At 41.0% G+C, this 15308-nt stretch overlaps 1 long non-coding RNA gene across 1 annotated transcript; it reads left to right on the top strand.

Moving 5' to 3' along the window:
• The first annotated feature begins 1320 nt into the window (after positions 1-1320).
• LOC139361579 (uncharacterized) lies at positions 1321-5265 on the top strand. The gene is made up of 2 exons (XR_011619133.1): positions 1321-3016; positions 3691-5265. It is a non-coding gene; the product is annotated as an uncharacterized lncRNA (long non-coding RNA).
• The last annotated feature ends 10043 nt before the right edge of the window (positions 5266-15308 follow it).

Genomic DNA, 15308 nt, shown 5'->3' with positions numbered 1-15308 from the left:
CCTGGAGAGTCATCCCGAGGTTTTCTTCTAGCATTTTTATAATTTCTATAGCTCCTCCAAGATCACACGTCTGAACTGAGATTGTAATGGTGATCTATCTGAAAGCCCATTTATCTACCTATCTGAAAGCCCATCAGCTGTCACTTACACCACAATACACAAATCCATCAAATGCATTGTCCACTCAATTATGGAGCTGTCTTGGGAAATACTTGTCTGTCAGCTAAGAAGAAGGATAACCTTGTTAAATCTTCCTAGCTTTTCTTGTCAGATAAATGCCTGCTTTATTTGCTTGCCCCTGCTCCCAGGTCTCTCTTGCTTCATATCAAAGCAGGAAAGAAAGGAAAAAACTGCACAATAATATGATGGCATCACTTTGTGCCAAAGTCCAGAAATAGTCTTATTCTAATCCAGAGAATATTGCACAACCATTTTGCTTATGTGTAATAGACTTTTCCTGATACTTTCTCTGTTGGCTTTAGAAAACACCGCCATCTAATATAAACAGTGAATAACAAATTCCATGTAAACTTGGACAAATCACAGGGCCTTATCATTATTTTCCTTATCTATAAAGTAAGATAATAACAGCTGTACTACTTACCACACGGGGTTATCATACAGAGGGTCAATGAGATACTGTATATGGAAACATTTCTAAACTGTAAATCTCAATTTGAAGTCAAAAGATTACAAGTGTTATCTGTAAAAATGTTGCTCTCATGAACAAGCGTACACAGGAATTACGATCATTTTTCTGTTCTCTGGCATAAATAATGAGTTAAAGAATTAAGGAGACCAGATTTCAAAACCTCTCTGCTACTTATAAACTTTGTGGCAGGTGTCTAAGTTTCAGTTGCCTTAAATGTAAAAGGTGGTTAATAACACTTTTCCTTCTGGGATGATGAAATAAGTAAATTTAAAAAATATTTTTGCAAATGCCTAACCCAGCACTAGAAGTTTCTGGAAATGACAATGGGTGGTGAAGACTGTGCGTCCTCACTCCATTCTCCCTCCAGGCATGGCTCCTTGAAGCCTGGGAGGATGGACTATTATATTCTTTTTCTTTTTCTTTCTATTTTTTTTTTTTTTCCTTTGAGACAGAGTCTCATTCTGTTGCCCAGGCTGGAGTGCAGTGGCACAATCTTGGCTCACTGCAGCCTCCGCCGCCCGGGTTCAAGTGATTCTCCTGCCTCAGTCTCCCAAGTAGCTGGGACTACAGACTACAGGCGTGTGCCACCGCGCCTGGCTAATGTTTTTTTTTTTTTTTTTTTTTTTTTTTGTTGTTGTTGTTGTTTTTTTTTTTTTTTTTTTTTTTTTTTTTTTTTGTATTTTTAGTAGCGATGGGGTTTCGCCATGTTGGCCAGGCTGGTCTTGAACTCCTGACCTCAGGTGATCTGCCCACTTCGGCCTCCCAAAGTACTGGGATTACAGGCATGAGCCATCACACCTGGCCTATTTTTTCATTTGATTCTTGCAGTAGCCCTGTGAGATCAGCTAGGCAGATGTTATTATGCTCATTTTATATGCAACAAAACTAAGAATATTGGCTCTGATTGTGCCATGTACTATATAACACTAAGGAATATTGCCTGAGATGTCCAAAAATGACACCACTGGATGTTAATTTATCTTTGGAAAGAATATATTTGGCAGTATCTAGTAAATCTGAGCACACACATACCTTATGATCCATAAGTTCCATTCTTAAGTTTATTTCAAACAGGAGTGAATATATTTGTTCACCAAAGACATGTAATAGAATGTTCATAACAGCACTGTTTGTAGTAGTTCCAAACTGGAAATTACTCATATGTCCATCAACGGTAGAATGGATAAATAAATTGTGGTGTGATCACGCAATCAACTTCTGTATAGCACCAATAAACTACTGCTAAACAATGATGAAACTCCTAAACATAATATTAAATGAAAAAGCAGCCAGACACAAATGAATACATATTGTGATTGCATTTATATAAAGTTTTATATAAACAGGCAAAACTAATCTTTGGTGATAGAAGTCAGGATGGTAGTTACCCTTGGGTTGGGGGAGTGGCGTTACTGGAAAGGAGCATAAGGAAGGGTTCTGGGGTTCTGGTAATGATCTGTTTATTGACCTGGGTGCTAGTGATATGGATGCGATTACATCATGAAAATGCATCAAGCTTACGATTTGTGTACTTTCCCGTAATGTATAGTATACTTCAGTAAAAAGTTAATTTGCCTTAGGCAAAACAGAAACCCATTATCTTAGGCAAGGTTTTTCAGTGGCTTCCCATGGTACTCAGAATAAAATCCAAAGTCCTTACCATGGCCTGCATGGCAATATATACATGATCTAGCCCCTGGCTACCTCCTCCACATGTAGCCGGTGCGCCTATAAATGTTAGGGTTGAATGAATGATTGAAGATCCCTGGGTGAACGGTCCACTAGGCTATAGCTGGGATTCCTCCCACAAAGGGAGACACCTGAGAAGTTGTAAGTCATCCTGTTAAAAGGAAAGCTTTGTTAGTATAACCTCTCTTGTCCACCCCACCTCAGTTTGGTGAGGAGAAAGCTCAGAGCTTTCCCCAGTGCTTCCATGAACTTTGGCCAGTAAAGACTTAAAATATCATATCATAAGATGAGAGAAACCAGTTGGAACTTAACTTCTATCCCGTATCCTTCGATTATTCAAAGAAAAACAAAATACGGTCAACAGGCAGTGGAACTCCTCACTCCAATGTGATATTCCTGAGAGAATATTGACTTATTGTCACTTCGTCTCTGGGACAAGTATTGAACATAGGGGAAGCCTTATATAAAATTGTTCAATAAACAAAAGATGTCTTTAACATGTGTTTGAGATCTTTCTTCTCATGATTCCATGTTAGGTACAACAACTATGACCGGGCTGTCATCAATACCGTTCCTTATGATGTCGTCCATCGCTGGTATACAGCACACCGGACTCTAACGATAGAGTTGAGGAGACCCGAGAATGAGTTTTGGGTTAAACTAAAGCCTGGCAGGGTGGGTCCTAATCTCTAAAGATGTCAAGCAAGCTTGTAATAATGAAGCAGTGAAGAACGGGTACTTACTTAATATGTGAGTCACAATGTTGCAAAGGAAAAAGAGAAAAGAGTCCTTGGTGTTGGTCATGGTCCTGCGGCTCACTCACTGAATGCCCTGGAAGCAAGCCTCATCCCATCTCTAAGGCATCAGTAACTCTATTTGTATGGTGAGGGGGTTTAACTGGATGACCCCCAAGGGTCCTTCCAGCTTCATGATTCCATAGTTTTTATTTTGGTATTTCCTCTGGATGAAAAATACCTTCAGCTTAGCAAAAAATGTCATGAGATAATTTAACCCTTTGAGAAAGGGTAGAATAAGAATTAAAGAAAAAGAAAGAAACCAATTATCTGATTTGCTTTGATAAGAGAACAATTACTTGAGAAACAGAAGCTCTTCCACTGCAGGGCCTATTACCTACTGTTGCCTCTGTAACTTCCATTTAGCCTACTACAGGGCTATACACATCTTAGTTTCCAAACGTTTGTTTAATTTCAAAAGAAAAATACCTCATTTAATGTAACCAGAGAACAACCTAAAGCTTGTCTTTTAAATGATCTCTTCTGACTTAGGGTTCCTTTGGTCTGTCCTCCTTCTGATAGTGTTTTCTCTTTTTTTTTTTTGCCCATTCACAGGTCCTATTTATAGACAACTGGCGTGTCCTACATGGCAGGGAATGCTTCACTGGCTACCGCCAACTCTGTGGCTGCTATTTAACAAGGGATGACGTATTAAACACTGCTCGCCTCTTGGGGCTTCAGGCTTAAAATTGACAGCATTGGGATTATGAATACACCTGGCACCCCGGCTACCAGAATTTCATATGCGCAGAATAATATTTAATATTGTGTCAAACTCTACTTCAGATTGTCTCCTTATCCCATCCCACAAAACAGAAGCTGTCCCTTTCTCTAGCAGGGGAGACTTGTTAGAGAGGGGGGACTCTGAGCTATCTAATGTCAGACTTCTAGTGGGGAAGCTCTCTTCCTCATGTTATAACATGGATCCACTTGTTTTATTTAAACCTTTTAATATAATTTTGGTCAATCTCCTTCAGAAATATAATCTCCATATTGATAGGAAAGCAATAATTGCCATGAGGTAGTGATTTTTTTTTCCCCAAGTAGATCAGTTAGAAAGAAATGCATTCTAGAAATAACAAAAATCCTGATAAAGCAACAATTTGCAAAATTTTTGGTCTTAGGACACCTTAACACTCTTAAAAGTTATTGAAGGCCCCAAGGAGTTCTTGGGTGTGGGTTCTATCTATTGATACTAATTGTTTTAGGTATTAAGACTGGGAAATATTTAAAACTCAAGAACGCAGAAGCACACATCCCTCAGCTATCAGAGAGATGACATAACCATATGTCATGTAGCCTCTGGAAAAGTCCTCTGTCTCCTCACGAGATAATGAGAGGGGGAGAAAAAGCTACTATTGTCTTTGTAACTTCCGCTTAGCCTACTACAGGGCTATGCACATCTGGGTTTCCAAAAGTCTGCTTAATTTCAAAAGAAAAATGCTTAATTGAATGTAACTCATCTTGGTGTTATTATACAAAATAATTTTTAATCTGCAGACCCACTAAAAAGGCCTCAGGGACTCCTCCAGGGGTCTTCAGACCATATTTTGAGAACCCATGGGCTAGCGACTACCTTGAGACAGTCCTTTACATAGGCCTGGGGATTAAAGGGTTTAACTGAAACCCTAGATTTTTCTCTATAGCCTAATAGAACTCCAAACATTATAAGAATTGCTGGTAGCATAAGCTCAGGGATAAGGTGGGAATTGAGTTCAAATATAGTGTTTTATCTTCGATACAAATCATCTCTATAGGAGTTAAATTAGGAAGTCACAACAGCTCCTGTTGAACAAACTCATCAGTGTGGTAATCCTATGAGGGATAATTGCAGAAAGGTTGTAGAGACTTGTGAGGTTCCATATGATAATTCTTTACACACACACACACACACCACCACCACCACCACCACCACCAAGAGAAGTACACAGGGCTATCCTGTAATATTATTCAGGGAAATCAGCATGATAGATGCCGTGCCTCCAGAGAGTTCTCTGGAGATTACTACCCAAATGTGTATTTTGGCAATTTGGTGGTATTTAGGATGTAATATGTTTTCCTCCATTTCTGCTAATTTTTTTCTTTCTCTCTCTGTCTCTCTCATAAAATACTATACATGTTAATTACCAAGATTTGAATGAGTCAAATTTAGTAGCTTGCTGCTTTTATTTTTTAAATAGCTTCTTTTATGTATGGGGGGAGGGCAGGTTATGAAGCTTCTTTTCCCTCAGCTTTCATTGAAAGTGAAGCTGTACAATAACCACATTGACCACTGTAGAATGATGAAAGAGAATATAGGCTAGGATGCACACAAGAGGGGGGAAAAGGCATTATTAGTGAAGACAGGAGTTACAAAGCAAAGCAAAGTCAGTATTCAGATAGAGAATAGAGCCTAATCTGATGTTTGCAGGGAGTTCCTAGATCACATTTGGCAATTTACACATTATTTTATTGATACATCCAGTGCTCCAAAATGTGTTCCCAAAATATTTTGGCATTTTATTTGTACTATATAGGAATCTTTAGGGGAGTCCATGAAATTTGTTTTCCTCATAGGTCAAAGGACTGATAATTAACTTTGGTTCTTAAGGAGTATGCCCTTTAGCAAGAAGAACAGCAATAACATTTTACCCTGAAGTTTTTTCTCTATACCTACTATTATGCACTCCTAAAATATGTCATCATTAGTCTTCATGAGGATGTTTACCATTTTTGAAGTTTTGCGTAAATTAGCCTTGAAGATTACACTATAACTGAGGTCAGCATTGGTTTACGGCCAGCAAAGGACATGATCATGGCCCTGGAGAGATGAGGACACAAAACAAATCAATTTCCCCACTTACTGAAGGACTCCCCTTACCTTCTGTCTCTCCTGACACCTTGACTCGTTAATTATTTTACCCTCCTTTTTGGAAATTTGCAACCAATCCTTCTCAACAATGTACTCCCTTTGGTACATTGAAGAAAAAGAGAAGGGAATTATTTGAGTCCTGATCCTGATGCATTGAAAACTTCCTATGTGAGATGTTTCTTTTTTTTTACATCTCTTCCAGGTGTCCCTGAGTATATAAGCATGGGTCTATGTCTACCAAGCTCACTGTAGAGTCACTTTTACCTTTTGCTATGGTGGAATGGGATCTGTAGGGTCAGGAACACAGCACCTAACACAGTGCCTTATGGACAGTAGTATTATAATACAGATGTATTGAAAGAATAAATGAATGAGTCCTTTTCAAACAAATTCACCAGAAGTTACCACATTCTCTGTATGTATGTCCTTTTTTGTTTGGCATTTAGCTGACACTGACTTTTGTTCGCTTTCATCTAGAGTGACCAACCATCCTCTTGTGCCCAGAACTACAGGATTTTCCATTTTAAAACTAGGAGAGTCCCACACGAACCAGGACTGTTGGTCAGTCACCGTACCTTCTTGCTGCTAGCTATGTAGTTTTCTTTGGTTTTCATCACTGGTTCCCATTTCTTTGAAAGTGTTTGTAGGTCACAGACTGTGTAGTCCATGATGAAAAGAACAAAAGATGTACGAATTATGGTGTGTTGTGGTGATTCCCAAAGTAGGGTCCCCAGACCACCAGCAGCGGCATCATTTGAGAACTTCTTAGAAATGCACATTTTCAAGGCCCACCCCATGCCTACTAAGTAAGAAACTCTGGGCAGGGGTACCAGCAGTTTGTTTTAGCAAGTCCTCTGCAGGATTCTAACACATGACAAAGTTTGAGAACTACTGACAGGAAGAGTCCTGCTGCTGAGTTCTAGGCCCAGTTCTGGCACTGGCTCACTAAATGACTTGAGGCATGTACCTCTCCTATTTTGAACTTCAATTTTCTCTTCTGCGAAATGAAAGCCTTGGACTAGGCAGCATCCAAAGGCTCTGTCACTCTGTAATTGTGCGACTTTGGTAACTTTGTTTGACTTCTCATTGCTTAAGTGTTCTCATATGGGTATGGTAAGGAAAATATCTACCTCACAGGATTTTCTAACAATTTTGTGATTATTAAGTAAGATGACTGATGACTAATAATGACAGCCAACTCCTGCACAGTGCTTTGTATATCCTGGACTGTTCTAAGTGCTTTTAATCCCTGCGACAATCCCATCTCCATTTTACAAATGAAAAATAGAGGTCACACAACTAATACATGTCAGAGTTTGGATTAAAACCCAGAAAAATCTGTCCCCAGAGACAACAATGATTTTAACTAGCATGCCCTTTTGCTCAATAAATGTTAATTCCCTCACCCTTTCCAAACACACACAGTCTAGCTGACCATTCATAGACAATAATCCCACTTTCACAGTCCATCCAACAAGATCTTAAAAGAACCATGAGAATCTCTAGGTTTCTTTTGCAAACAGTTTTCAAGCATTTTTTTAAAAAAAGGAGGGGGGGTGGGGAGGGAGTGGCCAAGATGGCTGACTAGAAGCAGCCAGGGTGAGTGGTTCTCACGGAGAGGAAGGAAAGGGGCAAGTAAATACAGCACCTTCAACTGAAACATCCAGGTACCTGCATTGGGTCTAATCAAGGAAACAACTCGATCCACAGAGAATGAAGAAAAGCAAGGCAGGATGACAGCCCACCCAGGAGCAACATGGAGACAGAGGAACCTCCCCCACCCAGGGAAGTAGTGAGTGAATGTACGATCCTGGGAAACCACGCTCCTCCCATGGATCCTTGCAACCGTTGGGTCAGGAGATCCCCTCGTGAACCCACTCCACCAGGGCCTTCAGTCTGACAGACAGAGATACCTGGAGTCTCAGCAGAGCAGCCGCTTCAGCACGTGCAGAGACCCAGGAGCTTTACATACTCCAGCTCTGGGTTTCCCAGCAAAAGTAACTGCAACTCCTGCAAAGCGGGAGATTAGACCCCTGTACATACCCCTAGGAAAGAGGCTGAATCCAGGGGGCCAAGCAGCAACAATCTGCGGGCCCCACTTCCACTGCACCTCACAGGATAAGACCCACTGGTTTGGAGTTCCAGCCAGCCACCAGCAGCAGTGTTGCACCTACCTGGGACAGAGGTCCCAGGGGGAGGGGCAGGCTGCTCTCTGGGACAGAGCTCACAGAAGTGGTACCCCAGAACAGCACAGCACAGCTGCTCTTCAGAAGCATGGCCAGACTGCTTCTTTAAGCAGGTGCCCAATCTGTTCCTCCTCACTGGGTGGGACTTTTCAACCAAGGCCTCCAGCAACCCCTACTGGTGTTCCCTGGCTGACAGAGATTTGAATTCTCCCTGCGACAGAGCTCCGGGAGGGAGGGAGGGAGGGAGGGAGGGAGGGGCCACCGTCTTTGCTGTTTGGGCGACTTAGCTGTTCCAGCCTCCAGGCTTTGGAGAGCCCACACCGACCAGGGGTGGAAGCAGTGCCCCAGCACAGCACAGCTGATCTGCGAAAGCATGGCCAGACTGCTGCTTTAAGCAGTTCCCTGATCCCATTCCTCCTGATTGGGTGAGACCTCCCAACCAGGGTCTCCAGCCTCATCCTACAGGTGCGTTTGGGCTGGCAACAGGTCTGTACCTCCCTGGGTCGGAGCTCCCAGAGGAAGAGGCAGGCTGACATCTTTGCTGTTTCACAGCCTTCACTGGTGATAGCTCCAGGTACTGGAAAATCCAAGGCAACTAGGAACTGGGGAAGAAGACCAGCAAACTACAGCAGCCCTACAGAAACATGGCCAGACTGTTAAAAGAAAAAAAAAAAAATCAAAAGGTCAGCAACCTCAAAGATTGAAGGTAGATAAGCCCACAAAGATGAGAAAGAATCAGTGCAAGAACGCTGAAAACTCAAGAAGCCAGAGTGCCCTGTTTCCTCCAAATGACTTCATCACCTCTCTAGCAAGGGTTTGGAATTGGGCTGAGGCTGAGATGGCTGAAATGACATAAGTAGAATTCACAATATGGATAGGAATGAACTTCACTGAGTTAAAAGAGTACATTGTAACCCATTGCAAGCAAGCTAAAAGTCATGATAAAACACTGCAGGAGCTGACAGACAAAATAGCCCATATAGAGAAGAATGTAACCAACCTGATGGAACTGAAAAAACACACTACAAGAATTTCATAATGCAATCACAAGTACTAATAGCAGAATAGACAAAGCAGAGGAAAGAATTTCAGAGCTTGAAGACTGGCTTTCTGAAATAAGACTGGCAGACAAGAATAGAGAAAAAAGAATGAAAAGCAATGAACAAAACCTCCGAGAAATATGGGCTCATGTAAAGAGAGCAAATCTAAGACTGATTGGTGCCCCTGAAAGAGATGGGGGAAATGGAACCAATTTGGAAAACGTATTTCAGGATATCATCTACGAGAAATTCCCTAACCTAGCTAGAGAGGCCAACATTCAAATTCAGGAAATCCAGAGAACTCCAGGAAGATACTCCACGAGAGGAACATCCCCAAGACAGATAATCATCAGATTCTCCAAGGTTGAAATGAAAGAAAAAATGTTAAAGGCAGCTAGAGAGAAAGGCCAGGTCACCTACAAAGGGAAGCCCTTCAGACTAACAGCGGATGTCTCAGTGGAAAACCTACAAGCCAGAAGAGACTGGGGGTCAATATTCAACATTCTTAAAGAAACTCCAACCCAGAATTTCATATCAGGCCAAAGTAAGCTTCATAAGTGAAGAAGAAATAAGATCATTTTCAGACAAGCAAATGTCGAGGGAATTTGTTACCACCAGACCTGCCCTACAAGAGCTCCTGAAGGAAGCACTAAATGTGGAAAGGAAAGATGGTTACCAGCCACTCCAAAAACACACTGAAGCACTCAGACCAGTGACACTATAGAGCAAACATGTAAGCAAGTCTGCAAAATAACCAGCTAGCATCATGATGAAAGGATCAAATCCAAACATACCAACACTAACCTTAAATGTAAATGGGCTAAATGCCCCAATTAAAAGACACAGAGTAGCAAGCTGGATAAGGAACTGAGATCCAATGGTATGCTGTCTTCAAGAGAACCATCGCACATGCAATGACACACATAGGCTCAAAATAAAAAGATGGAGAAAAATCTACCAAGCAAACGGAAAACATAAAAAAGCAGCAGTTGCAATCCTAGTTACTGACAAAACAGACTTTAAATCAACAAAGATTAAAAAACATACACACACACACACACACACACACACACACAAAGAAGGGCATTACATAATGGTAAACGGTTCAATTCAACAAGAAAATCTAACTATCCTAAATACATATGGACCCAACACAGGAGCACCCAGATTTATAAAGCAAGTTCTTAGAGGCCTTCACGCAGACTTAGACTGCCACGCAATGATAGTGGGAGACTTTTTAACACCCCACTGACAATATTAGACAGCTCATTGAGAGAGACAATTAACAAAGATATTCAGGACCTGAACTCAGCACTGGATCAAATGGACCTGGTGGATATCTACAGAACTCTCCACCCCAAAACAACAGAATATACATTCTTCTGATCACCACATGGCACTTACTCTAAAATCGACCACATAATCAGAAGTAAAACACTCCTCAAAAAATGCAAAAGAACTGAAATCATGACAAACAGTCTCTTGGGCCACAGAAGAATCAAATTTGAAATCAAGACTAAGAAATTCACTAAAAACCATGCAATTACATGGAAACTGAATAACCTGCTCCTGAATGACTTTTGGGTAAATAATGAAATTTAGGCAGAAATCAAGAAGTTCTATGAAACTAATGAGAACAAAGATACAAAGTACCAGAATCTCTGGGACACAGCGAAGGCAGTGTTAAAAAGGAAATTTACAGCACTAAATGCGCACATCAAAAAGTTAGAAAGATCTCAAGTTAATAACCTAACATCACTACTAAAAGAACTAGAGAAGCAAGAGCAAACAAATCCCAAAACCAGCAGAAGACAAGAAATAACAAAAATCAGAGCTGAACTGAAGGAGACAGAGACATGAAAAACTCTTCAAAAAATGAAAGAATCCAGAAGCTGTTTTTCTTCTTTGAAAAAAAGTAATAAAATAGACAGACCACTAGCTAGACTAATAAAGAAGGAAAGACAGAAGATTCAGATAAACACAATCAGAAATGATAAGGGGAATATTTACCACTGACCCCACAGAAATACCAACAACCATCAGAGGATATTGTGAACACCTCTGTGCACATAAACTAGGAAGTCTAGAAGAAATGGACAAATCCCTGGACACACACACCTCCCCAAGGCTGAATCAGGAAGAAACTGAATCCCTGAACAGACCAGTAATGAGTTCAGAAATTGAGGCAGTAATAAATAGCCTACCAACCAAAAAAATCCCAGGACCAGATGGATTCACAGCTGAATTCTACCAGATGTACAAAGAGGAACTGGTAGCATTCCTACTGAAACTATTTCAAAAAATTGAGAAGGAGGGACTCCTCCCTAACTCATTCTATGAGGCCAGGCCAGCATCATCCTGAAACCAAAACCTGGCAGAGATTCAACAACAGAAGAAAACTTCAGGCCAGTATCCTTCATGAACATCCATGCAAAAATCCTCAACAAAATGCTGGCAAACTGAATCCAGCAGCACATCAAAAAGCTTATCCACCACGATCAAGTTGGCTTCATCCCCGGGATGCAAGGTTGGTTCAACTTATGTGGATCAATAAATGTGACTCATCACATAAACAGAACTAAAGACAAAACCCACGTGATTATCTCAATAGATGCAGAAAACGCTTTTGATAAAATTCAACATCCCTTCATGTTAAAAACTCCCAATAAACTAGGTATTGAAGGACCATGCCTCAAAATAATAAGAGCCATCTGTGACAAAGGCACAGCCAACATCATACTGAATGGACAACAGCTGGAAGCATTCCCCTTGAAAACCAGCACAAGACAAGGATGCCCTCTCTCACCACTCCTATTCAACGTAATATTGGAAGTTCTGGCCAGGGCAATCAGGCAAGAGAAAGAAATAAACGGCATCCAAATTGGAAGAGAGGAAGTCAACCTATCCCTGCTTGCAGATGACATGATCCTATATCTAGAAAACCCCATTGTCTCAGCCCAAAGGCTTCTTAAGCTGATAAACAACTTCAGCAAAATCTCAGGGTACAGAATCAATGTGCAAAAATCACTAGCATTCCTATACACCAGCAACAGTAAAGCCGAGAGCCAAATCAGGAATGAACTCCCATTCACAATTCCTACAAAAAGAATAAAATACCCAGGAATACAGCTAACTAGGGAGGTGAAAGATCTCTACAAGGAGAACTAAAACCACTGCTCAAAGAAATCAGAGATGACACACACAAAAAATGAAAAACATTTCATGCTCATGGATAGGAAGAATCAGTATTAAAATGGGCATACTGCCCAAAGCAATTTATAGAGTCAATGCTATTCCCATTAAACTACCACTGACAGTCTTCACAGAACGAGAAAAAAACAAAAAAAATCTATTTTAAAATTCATATAGAACAACAACAAAAAAAAAGCCTGAATAGCGAAGGCAATCCTAAGCAAAAAGGACAAAGCTGGAGGCATCACGCTACCTGACTTCAAACTATACTACAAGGCTACAGTAACCCAAACAGCATGGTACTGGTACAAGAACAGACACATAGACAAATGGAACAGAATAGAGAACCCAGAAATGAGACCGCACACCTACAACTATCTGATCTTCGACAAACCTGACAAAAACAAGCAATGGGGAAAGGATTCCCGGTTCAATAAATGGTGCTGGGATAGCTGGCTAGTCATATGCAGAAGATTAAAACCGGCTCCCTTGCTTACACTAGACACAAAGATTAACTCAAGATGGATTAAAGACTGAAATGTAAAACCCCAAACTATGAAAACTCTAATACCATTCAGGGCATAGGCATGGGCAAAGACTTCATGATGAAGACGCCAAAAGCAATTGCAACAAAAGCAAAAAATTGACAGATGGGGTCTAATAAAACTAAAGAGCTGCACACAGTGAAAGAAACTATCAACAGAGTAAACAGACAACCTACAGAATGGGAGAAAAATATTTGCAAACTACGCATCTGACAAAGGTCTAACATCCAGCATCTATAAGGAACTTAAACAAATTTACAGGAAAACAAACAACCCCATACAAAAGTGGGAAAAGCACATGAACAGACACTTTTCAAAAGGAGACATACATGCGGCCAACAGTCATATGAAGAAAAAAAAGTCAACATCACTGATCATTAGAGAAATGCAAATCAAAACTACAATGAGATACCAACTAATATTAGCCAAAATGGCCATTATTAAAAAGTCAAAAAATAACAGATGCTGGCAAGGCTGTGGAGAAAAAGGAATGCTTATACACTGTGGGATTGTAAACAAGTTCAGCCACTGTGGAAGACAGTGTGGTGATTCCTCAAAGACCTAAAGTCAGAAATACCATTCAACCCAGTAATCCCATTACTGGGTCTACACCCAAAGGACTAAAAATCATTCTATTACAAAGACACATGCACGTGTATGTTCATTGCAGCACTATTCACAATAGCAAAGACATGGAATCAGCCAAAATCCCCATCAGTGACGGACTGGAGAAAGATAATGTGGTACATATACACCATGGAATACTATGCAGCCATAAAAAAGGAATGAGATAATGTTCTTTGCAGGGACATGGAGGGAGCTGGAGGCCATTATCCTTAGCAGACTAACACAGGAACAGAAAACCAAATACTGCATGTTCTCACTTATAAGTGAGAGCTAAATGATGAGAACACATGGACACATAGAGGGGGACAACACACACTGGGGCCTTTTGGAGGACAGAGGGTGGGAGGAGGGAGAGGATCAAGAAAAACAACTAATGGGTACTAAGCTTAATGCCTGGGTGATGAAATCATCTATGCAACAAATCCCCTATGACACAAGTTTACCTATGTAACAAACCTGCACTTGTACCCCTGAACTTAAAAGTTAAAAAAAAAAAAAAAGAGAGATATTTAGTGGTTAATAAACTCTAAATGAAGCATTTCAAACTTAAAAACAAAATCTGGCCAGGTGCCAGGGCTCACGCCTGTAATCCCAGCACTTTTGGAGGCCAAGGCAGGAGGATCGCTTGAGGTCAGGAGTTTGAAACCAGCCTGGGCAGCAAAGTGAGACCCCGTTTCTACAAAAAGTAGAATTAAAAGAAAAATTAGTTAGGTGGAGTCACGAGTGCCTGCCGTCCCAACTACTCGGGAAGCTGAGGTGGGAGGCTCTCTTGAGCCCAGAAGTTCGAGGCTACTGTGAGCTATGATCACGCCACTGCACTCCAGCCTGGGTAACAGAGCAAGACCATGTCTCGAAAACAAAAACAAAACAAAACAAAACAAAAAAATCATCATTTCTCATTTTGCCTCTTCCAAGAATGGAAGGAAATTAACCTATTCAGTACTTTTTTTTTCTCTTGCAAAATACCAGTCAGTTGATAGGCTCAAAACCCTTTGATAGAACATATCCATATCACTGGCCCCAGGGTGCTCTTGGGAATATTGGAAATCCACTCACTTAGCTCAGCTGTGGATTAGCTCAACTCTTAGTTACGAGGCCAGAACATGTCTGCATCCTCACCTCCCTAAGCCTGCAGCTCATCAGAACCAAAGACCCTGGCAGAGTTTGGCGGTGGTTCTTTTTTGTCAGACTTACAGTCAGGGGTTGGTGGGTTTGTGGGTAGCTCCATTCTAGTCCTTGGCTTTAATCCGTGAGCCTGGCTTTTGTCTTCCATCTTGCTCAGGGTACTTTGGAAATGCTATACATTGCAGGAGCTTAGCTTCTGGCTACCATGGTTTGCTTCCAGAGCAACAAGTGTAGTACTTCAACATGGAGACAATTATCTTTTGTTTTTGTTTTGTTTTGTTTGTTTTGTCTTGGCTATGCCTTTTTGAGTTTACCTTTTTATATTTTGTCCATCATTGCCATGTGTTTGGAGCAGTGAGCGTTCCATAACATGAACTCACTGTACCATCATGAATGGGAAGTCAGGGGAAACCTTTTCCATGTGGATTTTACTCTTCCCTGATTCCCTCAGTTGGGTTGGCAAAATACGACTGTGCACTTTCTTGATGATTCGGGCTTATCTTTATGACTGTCTGTTTCTGTGTCAGACTGTAAAGCAGTATAAAAAAGTCTTTAGCTTGATTAACGCAATCCACACTTCCTTTCTGGAAAAAATGGGGGGGGGGCA

This window comes from Macaca nemestrina, unplaced genomic scaffold (assembly GCF_043159975.1).
Source record: "Macaca nemestrina isolate mMacNem1 unplaced genomic scaffold, mMacNem.hap1 Scaffold_645, whole genome shotgun sequence".
Taxonomy (NCBI): domain Eukaryota; kingdom Metazoa; phylum Chordata; class Mammalia; order Primates; family Cercopithecidae; genus Macaca; species Macaca nemestrina.
Note: the sequence above shows the minus strand (reverse complement) of the source record. Positions and strands in the feature narration are given on the sequence as shown.